The sequence below is a fragment of the Triticum urartu genome, chromosome 3 (assembly GCF_003073215.2).
Source record: "Triticum urartu cultivar G1812 chromosome 3, Tu2.1, whole genome shotgun sequence".
In the NCBI taxonomy this organism is placed as follows: Eukaryota; Viridiplantae; Streptophyta; class Magnoliopsida; order Poales; family Poaceae; genus Triticum; species Triticum urartu.
Genome location: NC_053024.1, coordinates 452,036,089 through 452,043,764, shown reverse-complemented (window position 1 = coordinate 452,043,764; position 7,676 = coordinate 452,036,089).

The window sequence follows — 7,676 nt, the reverse complement described above, 5'->3', positions numbered from 1 at the left end:
AGGGAATTGGTGGATTTGGTCCACCTTCCGGGATCTCGCCGAAGTGGAGGAAGACGTCGGCCGGGTGGCGCATTCCGGCGATGGCCGGCGACGAGGGGTGGTGCAGAGGGCCGCGGCGACCCGTGACGAGGCGGCGGAGGCGGTGGCCGGCTCGGGCCGTGCGGAACGGCGGAGCAAGGCGAGCTCCCGTGACGGCGTGGAGCGCTTGGGTGCGCCGGCGAGCTTGGTGGCGGCGGCGCGCGGTGGTCGACACCGGCGTACGGTGGCGGCGCGTTCCCGCTACGGCGGCGGACGGAGGCGAGGCGCCTCGGGCGCGGAAAACAGACGGCGACGAATGTGGGCTCGCGCGGGCCCGCGATGGGCTCCGCGGGCCGGCGCGGTGGAGGGGAGTGGCGGCGACAGGTGGCGGGTGGTGGTTGGTTGCGGCGGCGGTGATGCTGAGGTGGCGCACTCCCATTGGACGGGGCGATGTGGCGGCGGGGTGGACGCGTCCGCCGGCGGGCGGACATGTCCGGCGGCGCGAGAGGAGCGGGGGTTAGGGTTCATCCGCGAAAAAATCGGGGAGAGCCACATATATATGGGTAGAGGGAGCTAGGAGAGTCCAAATGAGGTGCGGTTTTCGGCCACGCGATCATGATCGAACAATCTAGATGATGGAGGAGATTTAGGTGGGTTTTGGGCCACTTTGGAGGGGTGTTTGGCTGCAACACACACACAAGGCCTTTTCGGTCCCTCGGTTAACCGTTGGAGTATCAAACGAAATCCAAATGGTACGAAACTTGACAGGCGGTCTACCGGTAGTAAACCAAGGCCGCATGACAAGTTTCGGTCCAATCCAAAAACGTTTAACACCCGCACACGAAAAGAGGTAGAAAGGGACACCGGATGACATGGAACCGTCGGATCGCAAAACGGACAACGGGGAAAATGCTCAGATGCATGAGATGAACACATATGCAAATGCAATGCACATGATGACATGATATGAGATGCATGACACGCAAGCAATAACAAGGCAACAACATCGAATAACTGGAAGACACCTGGCACATCGGTCTCGGGGCGTTACACTTCTTCAGCTCCTTCAACTCTTCAGGTCCAAGCTTGTAAGGACGTTTGCAAACAGGTTCCGTGCCAAGCTCAAGATCGATGATGAATTCAACTGGCCAGTGCGGAGGCATTCATGGAAGCTCTTTCGGAAAGACTTCTTGATATTCGCAAACGACTGGAATCTGCGAAATGGCATCCAGCTCACCCTTCTCATTGAGAGAAAACAATCGGATGGTATCATCACGAGCGGCAAAGACGATAACATCCTCAGACGAATGAGTCAATTGAATCTGCCTGGCAGCACAATCAAGGTGAGCCTTGTGCTTAGAAAGCCAATCCATTCCGAGAATAAGATCAATATCCGAGTCGCCCAGAACAATAGGAGAAGCTAGAAATTTGTAGTCGCCCAACGTGATAGTAACATCCGAGACGCAGATATTAGCTATCATTTGCTTGCCCGGGGACACGACTGATAAGGATCTTTGCAAATGCTGATAATCGCAGTCATACTTTGATGCAAAAGATTTAGAAATGAAACAATGCGATGCACCATTGTCAAAAAGAACTTTTGCAGGAACATCGTTAACAGGAAGGTTACCCATGATGACATCTGACGAGTCCTCTGCCTGAGCTGCGTTCATCATGTTGACTTTGGCGTGCTTGGGATTATGCTTGACCACTACGGTGCTGGCAGACCTCACAGGAGGAGGAGGAAGACGCCTCTGATTGAAGCATTTGTTGGCATAGTGACCCTTCTGCTGACACTTGTTGCACGTGACCTCCGAGAGCGGACAATGATACGGAGCACTTAATCTTGGAGCATGAGACGAAGTCTTGTTCTGAAAGCCTGGGTTGGGGGGGGGGGAAGATCCATTGCCACCTTTTCTCTTCTGCTGATAAGGCTGACGAAACGGAGGAGGAGGCAACCAATACTTTTGCTGCTTAGTAGCCACTTGAGTTGAGGAAGAAGGAGTTGCATCTCTGACTCGCTTCTTGGAAGCATCGCACTTAAGCTGAGCAGCCTCTTGTTTCAGTGCCATGTTGTAAAACTCATCGTACTTTTGTGGCTCGAAAAGCACGAGAGCAAGTTGAAGATCTTCTCTGAGGCCACCTCTGAACTGATATATCATGCTCTTCTCGCCGGGGACGTCCTGCTTGGCAAAACGAGCGAGCTTCTGGAACATGATGTTATACTGGTAAACAGACAAGCTGCCTTGCTTCAGGTTGCGGAATTCCTCACGCTTGCTCTCAACAACACTCTGAGGAATGTGGTGAGCTTTGAAGTCTTGACAGAATTCATCCCAGGTAATCACACGGCCTCCTCTGGAATCTTTGTATTGTTGATACCACTCTGCAGCTTGGTCTTTGAGTTGGAACGAGGCAAACTTGACAAAGTCCTCAGGCCTAACATTGCTGCACTCGAAATGCTTGCAGATATCCACGAGCCAATCATCAGCGTCTGTTGCCTCGACACAGTTATTGAAAGTCTTTGGCTGGTTAGCGAGGAACTGGTTGAGTGTAGCAAACTGATCTGATTGTTGCCATGGCCTTGGTTGCGCTCTTGCAAAATTTGCATGATCAGCTGCGTGTTTGCATTGGTAGCGGCCATCACAGCTTAACATGCCTCCGGAGGTGGAGGTGGTGGTGGCGGTTCAGGATTGTTACGCATTGGAGGAGCCATCCTGAAGAGGGTGACATCCGTTAGCATCTTGAAAGACATATATTCAAGCTGAATCAAATGGATCGAAATTGCAACATATAGTCTTAACATCCGAACAAAATGAACGAATGCATTCCAATTGAAATGGTCACATTTCCATAAATTGAGAAGCCACTTAGATAGAGGTAGAAGAATAAAACAACAAGGTACGGACAAGAACAAATACTTGGTGAGTATTACCCAATCACAAACCAAATATCCGCGGAAGAAAAACTAGAGCTACATGAATTCCCACCTATGAAACTCCCGAACCTTTCCTGTTATGCAATCAGGTGTTGGGGATACAGGGGAAGCATAATATCTCACCCAAAGCTAGCAAATCCTACATCCAGCTGTATCCATCCTTCAACACATAACCAAGAAACCTTCGGAAATCATTTACCTCAACCTTCGAAAAGCATCCGTTATATGAGTTATGGCAATACTCCCGAACTCCCGCCCCAGTACTGGGTGGCGTCGAGGTTATCTCACCAACAATTGCATAAAAGAGATTTTCGATGTCGGCGAAACTCAGGTATTCCAGAATTGCAACGATAAAATTGTGACGACAACACCTCGGAGCTCAACTCCCCGGGACACTGCCACAACCCCTAAATGTCAGGAGGCACCAAGAACAATGTTCTCATCACAAAACCATCAGAACGATTCCAAGATACCCGCATGATCCTAAAAAAAATTTAGTGAAATTTGAGAAGAGAAGAGTCAAAACTCTACGTCAGGATGCCTCACCAGAGCGACGAAGGGACTGAGGAGTAAAAAGAATCCTACTCTCCGATATATATAATCCTAAATGACTCAAAACATTTTTCTAGACTCAACAACGCCAACGATTCGATCAAGCAGGGGGCTCCTAAAGTCGGGGAAGGCTCTGATTACCAACTTGTAACGCCCACGATGCGGCTATAGCTCCCACATGTCGAAGCACGACTTAGAGGCATAACCACATTGTAAGCAATGTCGCAAGTGAGGTAATCTTCACAACAACCCATGTAATGATTAAGGGAAAAGATACATAGTTGGCTTACACTCGCCACGTCACACAATAGCATAAATATCATTACATTCATCCAGTTACACTCAAGGTCCGACTACGGAACCAAAATAAAGAACAACCCCAACTGCGACAAAGTCCCCGATCGCCCCAACTAGGCACCACTACTGATCGTCTGGAAAAGAAACATAGTATCGTCCTGAGTCGTCATCGAACTCCCACTTGAGCTTAGTCGAATCTCCTGGAGCGGTATCATCGGTCCCTGCATCTGGTTTTGGAAGTAATCTGTGAGTCACAGGGACTCAGCAATCTCACACCCTCGCGATCAAGACTATTTAACCTTATAGGAAGGGTAAAAGTATGAGGTGGAGCTGCAGCAAGCGACTAGCATATATGGTGGCTAACATACGCAAAAGAGAGCGAGAAGAGAAGGCAAAGGCACGGTCGATGAACTATGATCAAGAAGTGATCCTAGAACAACCTACGTTCAAGCATAACTCGAGACCGTGTTCTCTTCCCGGACTCCGTCAAAAAGAGACCATCACGGCCACACACTCAGTTGATTCATTTTAATTAAGTTAAGTTTAAGGTTATCTACAACCGGACATTAACAAATTCCCATCTGCCCATAACCGCGGGCACGGCTTTCGAAAGTTCAAATCCCTACAGGGGTGTCCCAACTTAGCCCATCACAAGCTCTCACGGTCAACGAAGGATATTCCTTCTCCCAAGACAATCCGATCAGACTCGGAATCCCGGTTACAAGACATCTCGACAATGGTAAAACAAGTCCAGCAAAGCCGCCCGAATGTGCCGACAAATCCCGATAGGAGCTGCACATATCTCGTTCTCAGGGCACACTCAGATGAGCGCTCCGTAGAACTAAAACCAAACCTCGAGTTTCCCCGAGGGGGTGCTGCAAAGGGCTCTAGTTTGGACCAACACTCAGAGGAGCACTGGCCCGGGGGGGTTTAAATAAAGATGACCCTCGGGCTCCGGAAACCCAAGGGAAAAAGAGGCTAGGTGGCGAATGGTAAAACCAAGGTTGGGCCCTTCTGGAGGAGTTTTATTCAAGGTGAACTGTCAAGGGGTTCCCATTATAACCCAACCATGTAAGGAACGCAAAACCAAGGAACATAACACCGGTATGACGGAAACTAGGGCGGCAAGAGTGGAACAAAACACCAGGCATAAGGCCGAGCCTTCCACCCTTTACCAAGTATATAGGTGCATTAAAATAGACAAGATATAATAATGATATCCCAACAATGAACATGTTCCAACAAGGAACAAACTCCAATCTTCACCTGCAACTAGCAACGCTATAAGAGGAGCTGAGCAAAGCGGTAACATAGCCAAACAACGGTTTGCTAGGACAAGGTGGGTTAGAGGTTTGACATGGCAATATAGGAGGCATGATAAGCAATTGGTAGGTATCGTAGCATAGGCATAGCAATAGAGCGAGCATCTAGCAAGCAAAGATAGAAGTGATTTCGAGGGTATGGTCATCTTGCCTGCAAAGTTCTTCAAGTTGACGTTAGCTTGATCCTCGTAAACATACTCAACGGGCTCCTCGATCACGTACTCGTCTCTCGGCTCTACCCAAGCAAGAACAACAAGAAAAGGGAGACACAATCAACCACGTGCAATGCACAAACAACATGATGCAAAACATGTCATGATATGCGGGGTGCGATATGTGATGCATATGCATGATTTGGAAAGGAAAGATTGAACCTAGCCTCAACTTGGAAATCCAAGAGTGCCACTGGAAACGGGAGTTGATTTCGGTCGAAATCGATATAAAGATCACCGGAATCGGATGCACGGATTGGAATGGCAAGCAAAACAAATATGGCACCGGTCTGCGATTAACATCACGAGGCCATCTAAATGCATCAAGAACAACATGCTACAACACTCTAACATAGCAACAAAATACATGGCAAGGATCCACTCAAGATGCTTGACAAAAGATGAACACTGAGCTACGGCTAATTCACTCAATAGCAGGTTCAAACAAGCATGGCAAAAGTGCAAAAGATATCAGGTTTCAGACTTAGTGAAATTAACAAGTCAGGAAATTAACATCAGGAAGCAATGTTTAGAGCAAGATAACAACATGCTACAGGAAAATATCATGGCAAAGCAAGGCATGGCATGAAGCTACTCAAAACATACAACAAAAGTCCCTTACTGACCATGAGCCAAAAGGGATCAAAAAATACAATGGCATCCATGTGAACATAGCAATTAACGTTAACAGATTCAGACTTAGCAGAAAACTAGAACATGGCAAAACAGATATCAAGTAGGCATGTTTACAAGCTCGATGCACTTACCACAAGGCATTGCATGACAAACTAAGCATACACCCAGCAAGTAGACATGGCATAGAAGCTAAACATGGCAAGAACAACAACATAGCATGTATGGATCCACTACAACAAGCTCGGCAAAAATGCTTAACATGTAAACATTCTGCCAGGAACATTTTATAGTAAAAGTAGAGCTCGATTGACTCAAGCTAGGGTACTCCATAAATGCAAACAAAGATAGAGAACCCCAATATCTACAAAACATCCTTACTGGTTATGATCAAAAGAGGCACGGATCACTCGGTAGCAACATGAATACATGGCATAAAAATAATGACAGGTCCAAGACTTCGAATATTTCTAAGTCCCTGAAATCAGCAACATTAAGAGGGCTACTTTGCATGCTTGTGCTAGTCACCACAGAGATCACAAAAATACATGGCATACACCCCTGTAAAGATGGCATGGCATACTTCAAAACTCATGTAGAGCTCAATATCATAGGAGGCACACATCAATCATGGCAAAAATGAAAAATGAGCAATTGCTTATAAGAGACTGAAACTGTAATAAACTAGCACTCTTCCAACAGCATTTAGGGAATCAAGATGAGCTCAAATGAACATGATGCAATGATATGAAATGAAGTACTCGTCGAGATAAACATTTCGATATGCTATACGCACGAATCGGAGCAACGGTTGCAGAGTTATGACATGCGGAAAAATGCTAAAAATATCTGAGATTAGGTCAAAAAGTCAACCGATCCGAATCCTAGATCTGGATCGAGCGCGATCTTCGAGGTTTGCCCCCGGGGTACTGTTCGCCGGAGAGGAGACCTGAGGTCGCCGGACTTGGAGAGGGCGTCGAGGGGCAGCGAGGAGAAGGCTGGACGGCGAGGCGGCGGCGTCGGCGGCGGGGAAGACGTCCGCGGGGCGGCGCGCGGTGAGCCGGAGACGACGGCAGCGGTCGCCGGCATTGGGGAGGCGCGGCGGCCGGCGAAGGTGCGGTGGAGGGTGGTGGATGGCTCGGTGGCAGCGCGCGCGATGGAGAGGAGCGGCGCGGGGCGCGGCCGGATGGGCCTCGGGAGGGCCCGGCCTGGGCTCTCCGGGCCGGCGATGTGGGCGCGGGGCGCGGGTGAGTCGCGTCGCGACACGTGGCGGCGGCAGGGGCAGGTCGGACGTGTCCGGCCTGGCGGACTTCGTCCGGCGGCGCGAGGAGGGGGAAGCTAGGTTAGGGATCCGGATTTCGGGGGAGAGGGACCTTTATATAGAGGTAGAGGGAGCTAGGAGGCTCCAAATTGAGCACGGTTTGCGGCCACACGATCGTGATCAGACGGCTTAGGTGATGGAGGAGGTTTAGATGGGTTTTGGGCCACTTTGGAGGGGTGTTGGGCTGCAACACACACGAGGCCTTCTCGGCTCCTCGGTTAACCGTTGGAGTATCAAACGAAGTCCAAATGGCACGAAACTTGACAGGCGGTCTACCGGTAGTAAACCAAGGGTGCTTGGCAAGTCTCGGTCCAATCCGAGAACGTTTAATACCCGCACACGAAAAGAGGTAGAAAGGGGTACTGGAGGACATAGGAGCGCCGGAA